A 16,091-nucleotide genomic window follows, 5' to 3' on the forward strand; every position below is an offset into this window, starting at 1 on the left:
TTTCGGAAGGTCAAAGATTAATGAAGTTGTTGGTAAATTTACTGCTAATGTGGTGGAACATGAAAGGTTCCCCAGTAACAAAAACGTATATGCCAAAGTTACAAGTCTGAAAGGTCTTCGTTGACTGGTTGAACGGTTGATAATACTGGATACTTTTGAAAAGGAATTGCAAGGTTATTTTCAGTAATAACAATGCTAAAGGATCTTTCACATTTTTGAAGTCAAAGTATAGCTTTGAAAGATGTAGAGATCTAAGAATGATGTCACCTGTTAAATCTTGACTTGGATTCTGATCCGTCAATATCAGAATATGTAATTGAATTTGTATGGAAACGATTGTATATCGCTGTGAGCATAGTTAATAATTTTTGAATCAAAGTTGAAGAATGTACAGTGTAACATATTAATTGTGAACTTAAATATTTTCCGGGAATTACCTACCCGTTAAAGATTTCACAAGTAATATTTTGTACAAAAGAATTTTTATTACCGTCTTTATGAAAATATATGTATGTATATTTTCTTCAGATGTAATACAGATTTGATGAGTTAATATCATATTAAGCTCATTTGATTTTTGACTTGAATTAGAAATGAATAAAACATTAAAGATTTAATAATCTTTACGGAGTATTTCACTAATGTAATCAATACTCAGTTTTATTGATATTTTCTCAGTGAATCATGTTGGTGCTCATGGAACTCTTGCTAACTTCGCAAGGTACGAATGATGTTTTCTAGAAAGTTTCGAATACATCGAAGATGAAAGTATAAAATCAACCATATAATTGAATAATATACTTAGTTTATTATGAAATGGAATTCATTGAGTTGGAAACAGAGATTGTAGTTAACGATGGTTAAGTCATTAACGAAGTATGTACATCATAGCATATTAGTAATATGAATTAACCGAGTAGTACCTACCAGTTAAGATTCACACGTAATAACTTGGTACGAAAAGATTTATTTTGATTTCAAAATTCATATATATTAAATATACATAAAATTTCTTCAGGGGAAATGAGTTAATACTTCATCGGTTATTGTTGCTGGTATTTCTTGGTAACTACGGTGCGTATGACGTTGATGCTCGTGGAACAGATTGTGAAGTTGAGGTTTGCGATGCGGATGTTGTTGGTGGTGGTAATGGTACTGTTGGTGTTGTTGTCGGTGGTACTGTTGATGCCGGTGATGCTGCTGGTGCTTGTAACCTTTGCACTATATTCTCCAAAGCCACTACCCGAGCGCGAAGCTCGTTGACTTCTTCTACTACACCGGAATGATTGTCGATTCGGACGAGCGGACGAATAAGATTTAGAATGTGAGATAGTATATAATCATGACTAGATACTCTGGAAATGAGAGAGAAAATGGTATTACGAACAGGTTCGCCGGTAAGTGCTTCAGGTTCTTCGCCAAGAGGGCAATGTGGTGGATGGAAGGGATCGCCTTCTTCTTGTCTCCAATAATTAAGTAGGCTATGAACCCATCTCCAATTCATCCAAAATAGATGATGGCTAATTGGTTGATCCATTCCAGTTACACTTTCTTCAGAGTTCAGGAGAATATCCATATCGGAATAGCTGTCGGAATTTAAGGAATTTGAACTAGATACGGGATCCATCTTGTATAATTAGATAGATGATTTTTGATATGAAATAGATTATAGAATTTAGTTTGGTATTCTTCAATACATAATTTACATATGTATATATAATACCAAATTCCATAAATCACGGAGAAATTTTCGGAAGATGTCAGGAAAAGTTTACAGTAACAGATACCCTAAGATATGAATTTTTATCTATACACTATTTATGCAATCAATGCAGTAAAACGTATCTAGACTTAAGAATGATAAGCATGTAATTTTCGACAAAAAATGATAAGCAAAACTTTTAACATGCATACACGGTCGAAGTCCAGACTTACTAATGCATCTTAACAACTATCAGTTAGACACATTCATGCAAGACCTGGTTTGCTAGGACTAACGCTCTGATACCAACTGTGACGATCGCTCCAAATTCATTTGGCCGAATACGTCATTCATTGATTTCATTGTGAGGTATTTCACCTCTATATGATACGTTTTATAAACATTGCATTCTTTTGAAAAGGCACACCATAAATGAATATTAAATCAAAGGTTTTCGACATCTGATGATTTCTACATATAAACAATCACCTTATATAATAGTTTACAACAGTACTTCCATTGACAATGCAGTCTAAATAAGGTACATGGTGATGAATTGGTGAATGCAACGTTTTCTTGAAAAATATGTCATGTAAGATTCCATGCACATAGCTTGTCTATCATATAAGCAAACAGCGGAAGACTTCTAGGGAACCTGAGAATAAACATGCTAACAAGTGTCAACACAAAGGTTAGTGAGTTCATAGTTTTAGTGTTTCGCATAATCTGCATATAAAAGTGGATAACAAGATTTCAGTTGTTTCATCCAGAAACGTTTATCAAAATATTCTACGAAATTGAGCACCCTGGTAACTAAACTTAACGTATATATAATTTGTACCCTTTGTATAATCATCTTAATAATACACGTAAACCAACATGTACGCTTCTCAAATAGCATACGTCCGTTAAAAGGCTAGTGCTCTAGCTCGGACGGGGATATCAAGCCCTATGGATCCATATACTACTACTCGCGCCCACCAGTTCTTATAACCAGCAGTTACTAGTTACCAAAGCTAAGGGATTTTCGGTTCAAACTCAGTGTAGAATTTAGTATGTACTTGTATCCATTGTGGTTAAAATAAAGTGCATGTATTCTCAGCCCAAAAATATAGATTGCAAAAGCAATTAAAAAGGGAGCAAATGAAACTCACCTTAGCAGCATATAAAGTCGTTCACCAAAATGTGATCGAAATTCGGATTACCAAATAACCGTAGATCTCAACCTAGAGAACATATGTTGGTCAATAAATGTCTATCAAGCTAGGTTAGGTCATAGTGTATAACAATCCTAATGCTCGAGATCGACATACAAAAGTTATCCAAAGTCGTTTCAAAAAGTCAATTTTGACAATAATTCAACAAAACGAGACGTGCCTTATATATGGATTCATTTACTTGCCTGGTAATATTCAAAAATCCAATTTATCATTCTTACAAACAAGTTTCAAAAGCAATTTCAATCAATGTCAATCATAATTCAGTTGATCATATCTTTTAATTCGTTCACCGAAATTACGCGATTTCTAAATGAAAAGTTATTGAATTTTCGCCAGCTTTCCAAAAACATGCATATCATATACCTTTTATCAGTAATATATGTATTTACTTCGTGATTCATCATAACTGTTTAACGACAAAATTTAGCGTACAATAATGTATAAATATATACACTCGAGCACTAGTATGTATACACTATTAATTTATAAAATATAAAATATAAATGCTTACGTATTAATATTGAGATTCAATATTGTAGAAAAGTACGTAGACGCAACGGAGATGATAAACACTAGATTTGATTCATAAATATACCCTCGAACATTACCCATAACCTCTTTGGCAATAACCCATAATTTCCTTAGCTCTATCCCGCTCTTAAAACCATTTTGAAAGTGACACACTCATAACCTCGTCGTAGTATTTTATGTATAATACTAATTAATAATATTAATAATAATAAGATTAATAATAATATTAATCTTAATAATAATAATAATAATAATAATAATAATAATAATAATAATAATAATAATAATAATAATAATAATAATAATAATAATATAAATATGGAGTATGATATGTATGTGTGTAAGACAGAGACCTAAATGCTCGAGCTTTTATAGGTGTGGCCTGATTCTGATGCCCATGCGATCGCATGAGTTTTATGCCTATTTTCCATGCGATCGCATGGCCGTCAGATCCAGCTCACATATTTTTTGTAATTTTGTTTGTCGACATAATTTAATATAATATATATAATATATTTAATTTAAATAATTAATTATATATTATATTAAATTCACATGCATAGTTGACTTGTAATTTTTGTTTCGATAAGTCGTACGTCATCACTCGACTTATGTCCCGGTTCTGGTTTTTCAAGTGTCCCTTCGTACGTTGAGAAAACTTGTACATTACGTTTCGCGACTCGTACCTTTGTCAAAATATAGTCTTAAATTATTCCTAAACTATACCACTCAAAGTATATCTTAAACTTTCGAGTATTTTGGTCATTTACTTCTATAAATCATCGTCTCGTTATTTGTTATTATATATATAATAACAGATTGTTTTATGACCAAGTTAATATTATATTTAAATATATATATTCAATATTTAATAAACACGTTTTTAAAATACATAACACAGGTTATTCATATATCTAATTCCAACAGTTAATATTCCTTATTATTGTATATGTCCAAGTTACGATATTTAAACAAACACTTTATCATTTGTTCCGAATACCGTTAAAAATGAATGATTTCTCAAATCAACGTGGACCTCTCAATAGAGACCCGTAATGATATCATAATCCTTAAGAGACTCAGTAAATGTCTTTTACTTGAATCGTTTGGCATAATCTTTTAACTCCGTAGTTAAATATATCAATCAGGTAATCAATCAAATAAGATTAATGCACAGTATCATATACCCAACACTTAGTTACGTTTTCAAGTTATAGTATATGTATCTATTTACATATAATTATTCGTGCATCATCGTGAATAAACGAAAGGTAATTGAATAGTTCAAGAATTTTGAGATTCAGTTTAACAGACTTTGCTTATCGTATCGAAATCATATAAGATTAAGTTTAAGTTTGATCGAAAATTTTCGGGTCATCACAACATCTCAAGCATTTAATGATTATTATATGTCTACAGGGATTGTTGTTGAACATCCAGTTGCTCATGTGCATACACAAAATTGGTTTAGCTGAATCAATAGATAAACACTTGCAGCTAATAACTAGACAATTGAAAATGAGTACAAAACTCTCAATATTTATATGGGGACATGTAAATTTACATGATGCCACATTGATTCGCATTAGACCAAGTGCAAGTCATACATATTCTCCCTTGCAACTTGTTTTTGGCCATCAACCAAATATTTCCCACCTTAGAACATTTTGTTGTGCGGTTTATGTTCCTATCGCACCACCACAACGCAATAAAATGGGTCCTCAAAGAAGGATGAGAATATATGTTGGATATGAAACATCTTCAATCATAAGATACATTGAACCCATGACGGGTGATGTTTTTACAGCACGTTTTGCTGATTGTCACTTTAATGAAACATTGTTCCCTACATTAGGGGGAGAAATAAAAAATAAAGAAAATGATGTTTCATGGTGTGAACCTCAATTAATGTATCTTGATCCTCGCACAAAAGAATGCGAGATCGAAGTTCAAAAAAATAATGCATATGCAAGAACTTGCGAATAAATTGCCTGACGCATGTACAGATACAAAAAGAGTGACTAAATCATATATACCAGCAGCAAATGCTCCAGCTCAAATTGAAATTCCAAAAGCTGGCAATAATGTCACTCTTGAGTCTTTGCCACGCCAGAAATGTGGGAGACCAATTGGTTCCAAAGATAAAAATCCTCGAAAAAGAAAATCAGCTGATAATGAGGTACAAGAAAGTGTTCAAGAAAAACCACAAATCAATACTCCTTCTGCAGAGGAGATTGATGATGTAAATACGGAATTTTCAATCAATTATGCACATTCAAAAATATTATGGAACCGAAATGAAATGAAAAATCTTGATGAGATATTTTCATATAATATTACAATGACATCATGAATAAAGATGATGATCTAGAACCAAAATCTGTCATTGAATATCAAAATAGACATGATTGAGCTCAATGGAAAGGAGCAATACGAGCTGAATTAGAATCGATCAATAAAAGAAAAGTTTTCAGATCAATCGTTATCACTTTTAAAGATGTGAAACGTATGAGATACAAATGAATTTTTATCCGAAAAAGAAATGTGCAAATGAAGTTACAAGGCAAAACTAGACTTGTAACTCAAGATTTTCCACAAAGACCGAAAATGAATTATGAGGAAAACTTATCCTCCTGTAATGGATACAATTACTTATTAGATACTTAATCAACCTGGTAGTTACTTAAATGCATCTCATGGATGTTGTAACTACTTATCTGTATGGATCACTTGATAGTGATATACATGAATATATCTGAAGGGTTTAAGGTATCATAAACATCTAATGCAAAACCCAAGGGAATGTATTCTATTAAATCACAAAGATTTTTATATGGGTCTATACAATCGGGACGTATGTGGTATAACTGATTAAGTGATTACTTGATAAGAAAAGTGTATACATGTAAACTTATTCGCACATGTGTTTTTATTATGAAAAACAATGATCGGATATATATCGTAGTTATTTATGTCAATGTTCTTAACATCATATGAACAAATAAAGAGATCTATGAAATCATTCAACTTCTAAAGAATTATTTTGAAATGAAAGATCTTGAAAAAACCAAGTATTACCTTGGATTGCAAATTGAGCATATGCCTAATTGTTTACTTGTACATCAAACAACTTATACCGAAAAGATTTTAAAACATTTTTTTAAATAGACAAACTCATTGTTGTTAGATCACTTAATATTGACACTGATCTATTTCATCCCTGCGAAGATCATGAAAATTTTAACAGATCGGAAGTTCCATATTTTAGTGCAATTGAGGTTCTTATGTATCTTATAAATTGTACAAGACCTGACATTTCTCTTGCAGTTAATTTGTTGGCAAGATTCAGCTCAACTTCTACCAAATGACAATGGAACGGGATCAAACACATATTTTGATACCCTTGAGGAACTGCCGATTTAAAATTATTTTATTCTAACGCTTCAAAACAAGATTTGGTTGATTATGTATATGCAGGTCATTCATCAAATCCTCATAAAGATAAATCTCAAACTCGATATGTATTCCTAAATGGAGGTACCACAAAATCATGGCGTTCTCAAAACAAACACTTGTTGCAACATCATCAAATTATGCCGAAGTGATTGCATTACATGAAGCCACTCGGGAATGTTTTTGGTTAAGATCAATGACACAACTCATTATTGATTCTTGTGGACTAGAATGCGATAAAAATTCAACAACTATCTATGAAGATAATGCAGCTTGCATAGCACAGATGAAAGAAGGATATATCAAAAGTGACTGAACAAAACACATACCTCCTAGATTCTTCTCATATACTCAAGATCTTATAAAAGACAACCAGATTAAAATGAGATCAAAAGATGTGACGACTCAGCGATGTCTACTTGAGGGGAAGTTAACTCTATGCTGCACTCTTTTTCCCTTGGCCAAAGTTTTTATCCCACTGGGTTTTTCTTTAGCAAGGTTTTTAACGAGACAGTAACTTATAGTTGATCTCTAGTGAAACAAAATTGTCGTCCAAGGGGGAGTGTTATAAGTCAAGTGTCATGGTGTAGTGGCCGACACTTTTGATAAAGTAAAATTTGGTGAATCAATATATTTGGTGGATCACGGATATTACTGTTCCACCTAACTGCACAGTGAATTATTGTACTATAAGTATGTTATCGATTGTAATCAGTAGGTACACCATTCTTGAATATGAATTTAATCTCTTCTTTCTTCTTTCATATTTCTTCAAAATAGGTATTACTCCCTCCGTCCCAGATTAATTGTCCCCAGACAAAAAGCACACAGTTTAAGAAATGTCATTATCACACTGTACTTTTTCTGTACTTTTTTCTTGCTTTACTGTTTTACCCTCAACTAATTAATTAGAAATCTCTCTCACCTTTGTAATTTAATTAATTCATTAGGTACAATATTGTAAACTTTATCAAAATTACTTTTCATATTTGGAAGTGGACAATTAATCTGGGACGTCCAAAAAGGAATACTGGACAATTAATCCGGGAAGGAGGGAGTACAATATATGCCATATACAATATTAAATTATAACAAATACGGAGTAAAAAAAAAAAAATGGCGTAGAAGTTAAGCTTATTTCTAAACGGTCATATTCATATCCATCCACATCTATAAATACGTAAGATACACCCACTCTACCCCTCAACTCTTCGCAGATTACTCCGACCCAAACGCAGATCCGCAGGTGGTTTAATCACAAGGTCGTTCTTTTTTTTCTTCTTAAGGTCCTTCATCTAATTTTTTCTACGAAATTAGGGTTCTTTCTCCTCTCCTATTTTTTTAATTTTTTTTCTTCAACTTTGTACGCTGTGTCTTCTTTATCATCGTCTTCTTTTGATTTTGTTAAGTTGTATCATACGGGATTAGGGGTTCTTTTTTTATTTATTTATTTTTTTTAATTCTGATGTTGTCAAAATCTATAAAAACTAGGATTTTTGTTTTTTATTTGTCGAATTTAGGGTTTTTTTTCCTGATCTTGTTTAGTTTCTTAAATTTCTGGGATTTTTATCTGATTTTGTTAAGATGATTAGACACACCGCATACACTCTCTCCCCTCATTCACTGCTGATATTATCCCAACCCAATCGTCGGTGGTTTAATCACAAGGTCTTATGATGATGCTGTTAATTGTTTATACAATTAGGGCTTTTTCTTTTTATCTTCTTGAGAATTATACTACGAAATTTAGGGTTTCTATTAAATCGGTAATTTTCCAAAATTTTTTTTTAGAGATTTTGGTTGTTCTTGAGAAATTGATTCTGTTTTGTACACTGATAGGAGGTTCTCCCTGCAAACCATAATAAGGACCAAGAGGCAAATAAGGTAAACCTTTTTTTTTTTATCCAACTTTTATATATTTATATTTTTTTTATCTTTTGAGATTAGGGTTTCTCAATTATTTATTGATTTTGTGAGATTTAGGGTTATGTTTAAATCGTAAATTTTAATGATTTTGTAATACACAGACGAACTCTTAATTGCATTTGAAGCACTAATATATTATTGTACTAAAAAAATATTAGGTCAAATTAGGATAAAAGTGATGGTTTTTTGGTTATCTGTTATTGCGTCCAATAAACGATGTTGTCTCCTTCTAAATCAGCCAACTACGATTTAGATATTATGGTACTCATTGATCTGTGTCTATTTTTCCAAATTCTTATTTGTATCCTTTTCATTTGGTGGAAAACTACTGTCACGGAAGTCACCTAATATATCTTGTTTTATCAGTCACCTGCAAGTGATTCATGGATACTGTTTTTACAAACTCTTTTTTATACTCTGAAGTTACTAAAACAATGATCTTTATGTATAATAGATATACAGTTAATGATCTTGTTTTTGAATACATGAAACATGTTGTAAAAACTATATTGGTTTCCTTTTCAGTTGGTAGAATAGAATCACTAGTACCACTAGCTAAGTCCTTGTTGCAACATGTTTCTGCTAGAAGTAGGGCTTTCAATCGGGGCATGGGGCATATCTTGATCTGTACCGGACCGGACCCGACCTGACCCATTCATAGGACCCAATGGGTCGTTAATTAATTTTCAATTTTCATGATGAGATTTTGTTTAGCTTGTAAGCTTCTTGGTCCTAGCATTGCACTATAATCTGTCGTGGGTTTTGTTATTTTTATGTCGTTATCTTGAGTGTCTTCTGATTTGGCATTACGAGTTTTGTTTTTCTATCATGACGACAAGTTCTTAGTTATTTCCCTAATAGGTCTATAAAAACTTGTGCATGATGAAATTGTGTTTTGTTTGTAAGCTTTTAAGGCATGTCGATTTTTTAGTGTCTTGCGTTTTGGCATTGTGGGTTTCATGTTTATATTAACACAACAAGTTCTTAGTTATTTACTTGATAGGTCTTTAAAATGATCGTGCGTCATGAGATTGTGTTTTGTTGTAAGATTTGTTTTGGTCCAAGCATTGCATTCTAATCTTTCACGGTTCGATGAGTTTTTGATGTCCTTTATTGAGTGGCTTCTGTTATGTCAATACGGGTTTTGTTTTTCCTTCATCACAAATAACCTTAGTTATTTACATGATATGTCTAAAAAGCTTGTGCATGATGGAATGTTGCTCCATCTGTATGATTTTTACTTCCAGCACTGCATTCTAATCTATCATGGTTTCCGGTTTTATGATTTTTATATCGTTCTTTGAGTGTTCGTTATTTTGGTCTTTTTATGTTTTGTCGATCCATCATCATAGCAGCTTCTTAGTTATTAACCTGACAGGTCTTTAAAAAGCTTGTGCATGATGCGATTGTGTCTTGTTTGAGTGTTCGTTATTTTTGATTTTTCTGACGTTTTTGAGTGTTACCGGTTTCGGTCTTTTGGATTCTGTCTATCCACCTTCACAACAGGTTCTTAGTTATATACCTGACAGGTCTAAGAAAGTTTGTGCATACGAGATCTGTGTTTTGTTTCTCAATTTTTGTGGTCCCAACACGGCATTCTAATTTATAATGGGTTGCTGGTTATTCTGTTGTTTTTGTATTCGTTTCATTTTTCTATCATCACAAGTTCCTAGTTATCTACATGATATGTGATAAGATTAACAACAATAACAGCAAATAACACAAAGAAGATGGATCAAGGTTGAATGCTATTTATTGAAATTAAAGGAAAGTGCAGGTAACAATGACTCAGAGGATAATCACATGTGTTGATTTCTCTCTGCCCAAGCTTTAGAAGCCGGAATACAAATAACAGAAAATAAGCTTTACATTCTCTTTCCACCCTGCACCCTATATTCTAAACAGAATAGACAATTCAGTCACTAGTAGCCAATCCTTGTACTCCACGTGTCCCATCTTTCCTACGTCTATGATAAACCCTCCATACCATGGGCTTGGGCTGAATAGCATTGGGCTGGAAATCCGTGTGTTGTTCTCTATCAATATGTCTATGAAAGTTTGTGTTTTGTTTGTAAGCCTTTTTTATTCCAACATTTGGTTGTTGGTTTTTATGTTGTTTTTTGTGTGTCTTCTATTTTGGCAACACAAGTTCTTAGTTATTTACCTGATGGGTATAAGAAAGCGTGTGCATGATAGTAATTGTGTTTTGTATATAAGCTTTTTTGGGCCCCATTGCTTTCTAATCAATCATGGTTTCCTGTTTTTTATGTTGGTTTTCTGGGTGTTTTCTCTGTTTTCTCTCTGGGCATTATGAGTTTCGTTTTTCATCATTACAACAAGTTGTTTGTCATTTACCTGATAGGTGTTAGAATACTTGTGCATGATGAGATTTGTGATTGTCGTTATGGGTTTCATCCTTCCATCATTACAAGTTCTTAGTTATTTACTTAACAGGTCTTTATAAAGATCGTGCGTGATGAGATTGTGTTTGTTTGCTATTTTTTTTCTTCCCAGAACTGCATTCTAGTCTATCATTGTTTGATGATTTTTATGTCCTATTTTGAGTGGCTTATGTTTTGTCAATATGGGTTTTGTTTTTCTTTTATCACAAATATTTTTAGTTATTGACATGTTAGATCTAGAAAGCTTGTGCATGATGCAATGGTGTTCCATCTCTATGCTTTTTTCTTCCAACACTACGTTCTAATCTGTCATGGTTTCTGTTTTTTTTATGTTGTTTTTTGAGTATTCATTATTTTGGTCTTTTATGATCCATCATCATAGCAAGTTCTTTGTTATTTACCTGATTGGTCTTTAGAAAGCGTGTGTTGTATCTTGTTTGTTATCTTTTTTGGTTATTATGCCATTTTTTAGTGTGTTTTGTTTAGGCATATGGTTTTGTTTTTTCACCATCACAAACAAGTTCTTAGCTAATTACATGATAGGTGTAAGGGAAGCCTCTGTATGATGGGACGGTGTTCTGTATTTTAAGCTATCATGGTGCATGTGCTGTTTTTTTTTTTTCTGTCGACTTTGAGTCTTTCTGTTATGGTCTTTTAGATTTTGTCCATCCACCTTCACTACTGGTTTTTAGTTATTTACCTGATAGGTCTAAAAAAGTTTTTGCTTGATGAAATTTATGTTTGTTTGTCAATTTTTTTACTCCCAACACTGTATTCTAATCTTTAATGGTTTCTGTTGCTTTTGAGTGTCTTCTGTTTTGGTATTCGTTTGTTTCATCTTTCTATCATCACAACAAGTTCCTAGTTTTTTACTTGATATGTCTAAAAGTTTGTGTTTTGCTTATAAGCCTTTTTTGATCCCAACATTTGGTTGATGGTTTTTATGTTGTTGTTTTAGCAACACAAGTGTTTAGATATTTACTTGATGGGTCTAAATAAAGCGTGTGGATTAAGTGGTTTTGTTTTGTTTGTAAGCTTTTTGGGTCCCATGATTGCTTTCTAATATCTCATTGTTTCCTGTGTTATCTAAGTTGTTTATAAGAGTTTTTACAATGCTCACTCAAATTTAGATTCATAAAGACAGTAACACTATCCCAAACCCCGGACCTTAAGTGCAGTTTTTCATGATAAGTTGTATCACAAGTTTTCAAAAATGGTTCGGATATGAAGTTGTGTTTTATTGGTCTGAAACTGGTTTTATCTGCCGTCGAACGCTTGTTATAAACTGTTCTCATTTGTTTTGTATTGCTTCTATTTATATGTGCACTGGTTTGGATCTCCTCTGCGTTTTTTTTTCCTGTTTGCATTCAGAAGTTCATTCACTATCTTTTCAAAAATGGTTCGGATATGAAGTTGTGTTTTATTGGTCTGAAACTGGTTTTATCTGCCGTCGAACGCTTGTTATAAACTGTTCTCATTTGTTTTGTATTGCTTCTATTTATATGTGCACTGGTTTGGATCTCCTCTGCGTTTTTTTTTTCCTGTTTGCATTCAGAAGTTCATTCACTATCTTTAAACTGTCACTAGGTTATTATTTCACTCAAGTTTCTCAACGTTTGATGCTTTAGTGCATTATTTCAGCTTTGTAACCAGTGTTTTTGTTTAGTTTTGCAGGATGATGTGTAGTAGCAGGGCAAATTATATTTGGCCCTGTTATCTTGATCTTTAATTTAAGTACGTGCTCAAACTTATTGGTCGTTCTCTTGTTTATATATGTGCAGTATATGACATGTAATGGCTGAATTACTATGAATGCCCATGACACCCTCCATTCTCGTCAGTTACACATATTTCAATTTCTGCTAACGAATCTAGGTGATGTTTTTTTCTATCTCCCTTATCTTTTGATTTACTGAAAACCCAATATTTAATGTGGAGTTGTTCTACAATATATATATAATCTACAGTATGCAGTTTTTTTGTTGTGATTATGTTTTCAATGAAAATGACGGTTCTGATATATGGGCATGGAATTGAAATTTGTTCATTTGTGGCTCGTTGGGGGTTTTATGCTGTTGATTCGGGTTTATTTTGTCTCTTGTTGTAAATGTTGTGGGTTTCGTTGTTGGTTTGCCAAAATATTTATTGAATTGATGGTTCCGATAGGGGGTCTTATGGGTTTCCGTGCCGGTTTAGAATTGAGTTCACTTTTCGATGTTGGTTTATATCATGGCTCGTAGAAACTTACCTTGCTGGTTTGCAAAATCTGTTTAGAATTGACGGTTGCTTTGTTGGATTACATTATGACTTGTAAAACGAGTCCCTTCTTTGTGGGTTTCAATGTTGATTTGCCGAATTTTGTTTGGAATTGACAGTTCAATGTCGGTTTATATCGTGAATTGTAGAAGGATTCCTTTGTGGGAATTGGTTGATTTGCCAAAATCTGTTTGAAATTGAAGGTTTTAATAATGTGGGTTTATATCATGGTTTTTAAAAAAAAAAACGTTCTGCAAGGTTTGCTAAATTCTGTTTAGTGGCAGTTTAGCTGTCGGTTCATATCGTGGCTTCAACAAAAAGTCCCTTGCGATGTTGGGTTACCAAACACTGTTTAGAATAAGATGGTTTCAATGTGGGTTCTTAGCTTTATTAAGGAGTTACTTGTGGGTTTAGATGTTTGTCTAGATTGAGATGTCGAGGAAAATGCTGGTTTCTTAAACGTGGTTTCTATACGAGGTTATGTTTATTGGCGTGATACTGGTTTTAACTGCCACCAAATGCTCCTCCGTATACACTGTTCTCATATGTTTTATATTGCTTCTGTTTGGATCTGCATTTTTTTTTTTTTTTTTTTTTTGCATTCAGAAGATCATTTGGTCAGCAGATATTTTTCTATAAATTGTATCTTAGTTTCTTACCAATATGATAACACTCGTTTAGGTTATATCTGCATTGAAGCTCAATTGATGATGAATGTTATTAGACGGATGGTCATAATGTTTGCGACTGCGCATAAGATTTCCCATTCCCACGCAGATATAAAGCAATAAGATATTTATATCTTAGAGAACTATGTTGCTTTCATAAAAGATTCGTTCCTTGAGATCTTAAAAAAAATCAGAGCAGATGTGTTAAAACTTGTTCCTCGAGTAGCTGCAACAATAGGAGCTTGGCTGCAACACTAGCACCAAATTTGTCCTGCCTACCAATATATATTAAACCGTTGATACCTAATGTGATCCACCACTAATTTGTAGTGGTAGTGGTGCCGTTTATTGTTACCTTGATTTCAACGGTGCTGGAAAATTACAGTCAAAACCTGATGATGTTGGTATGTGGCTGAAATCTTTACATCTGTTTTGGTTCAACTCTCTGTTTTTCTTCAATCTTTAATATCAAATGTTGAATACTTTGTGTAGTGGTTTTTTCAAAAAATATACTGTGCTGGTGATTATAAGCTTTTGATGTTTTCCTTTTTAGAATAGGCCACAATGGTGAAGGTGCTGGTGTTTGTTTCACGACTGTACACAATTTATCTACCGACATGATATCTCTGGGTACACTACAATGAGAGTTCATCAATTTCTCAATGAAAATTTGATCTGTAACTTATAGTTAAATTGTTTTGGATGATTAGCAGGGTTATGATGACATGCATATAAGTACGCATTTTATCAGTTTATATTGTGGTTTATACTCTAGCTTCTGCTATTTATGTGAAACTGATTAACAGTGGTAAAATATTTTTATGCAGAAGATTGGGATTACTTTGCGCTGTGGATTACTTTCAGAACCGGAGGAGACTTGATGTTGACTTATCTGATCAGAAATATTGGCACTGACGGAAAAAGTAATTGCTTAGATTACGTTTGCATTTCATACCTATTTTTCAGTCATAAACTTTTTTGTATGTATAATGCAAATATTTGTTCATAAAGTGAAGTTAGGGGTGAAGGATTGGAAAAATTGTATTATTGTTATAATTGTCAAAATAGGGAGCGATATACAAAACGAGATACATTAATGTTTAATCGGAAGTCTCCTTCCTTAATCTCAATCTTCGAAACCAACGTTATAGCGCTTATAAGGTGTTTATCTTTTTACCAGCTTGACAAGAAACCAACTTTTGTCATCCGGAAAGATGGATTTCTTGATGCCGGTTAGATATCAAATTTCCTCATTCCCCTATCTTATTTTTCATATTTTGTTAACACTTACTGTTTTCGGGTCGTATAGTGGTGTGGAGTCCATGTGATTAGAATGAAAATGTGATTTAGGAGACGATGAATACAAACAAATGCTTTGTGTGGAAGCTGCAGCAAGTTGAAAAACCTATTACATAAAAGCCTGACGAAAATTTGAGAGGAAGGTGTTAAGTTGGAAAATCCTATGATTATGGTTACGTGTATTCCATTCTTTATTCTTTATATAGTTAATAATAATTACCCTTTAAGTCACCATTTTCTTCTGCAGGTCGATTGAACTTTTTTTACGCAGGAAATGGTTGTTTTGTTTGTTAATGTTCATGTTCATATGGACCCGAACTTGCACGAGACATGTATACACTAAGTTCTATAAAAAGTGAAACATTATACTCGCTAATATACTTGAATACATAATCGGGCTTAGTACAAAAATGTAAAGGTCTTTTCCATGGTCATGACAATAACAGGTGGGAATTTGAAATATAACTTACTTTGCATAATATTGTTAAAAAAATTGAAACCAAACAACGTCCAACAACTGAAGTATTTTGCAAACATAAGATGTACAAAAAATAGATATATATGAGAAATGCATTTCATTGATGTGTGATTACACTTGATATATTCTAGCTAATATTGCACCTTTAGTTTCATT

General features: G+C 32.8%; 1 long non-coding RNA gene across 11 annotated transcripts; it reads left to right on the forward strand.

Moving 5' to 3' along the window:
* The first annotated feature begins 8,092 nt into the window (after nt 1–8,092).
* On the forward strand, nt 8,093–15,687 carry LOC139839818 (uncharacterized). Of its 11 annotated transcripts, none has more exons than XR_011757094.1 (7): nt 8,093–8,168; nt 8,746–8,790; nt 13,016–14,562; nt 14,717–14,893; nt 14,986–15,081; nt 15,339–15,390; nt 15,468–15,687. It is a non-coding gene; the product is annotated as an uncharacterized lncRNA (long non-coding RNA). The 11 variants fall into 11 exon arrangements; XR_011757095.1 differs by having other exon boundaries at nt 15,509–15,686; XR_011757087.1 differs by lacking the exons at nt 15,339–15,390; nt 15,468–15,687 and having other exon boundaries at nt 13,016–13,109; nt 14,172–14,562; nt 14,986–15,312.
* The last annotated feature ends 404 nt before the right edge of the window (nt 15,688–16,091 follow it).

The sequence above is a fragment of the Rutidosis leptorrhynchoides genome, chromosome 4, assembly GCF_046630445.1.
Source record: "Rutidosis leptorrhynchoides isolate AG116_Rl617_1_P2 chromosome 4, CSIRO_AGI_Rlap_v1, whole genome shotgun sequence".
NCBI lineage: Eukaryota > Viridiplantae > Streptophyta > Magnoliopsida > Asterales > Asteraceae > Rutidosis > Rutidosis leptorrhynchoides.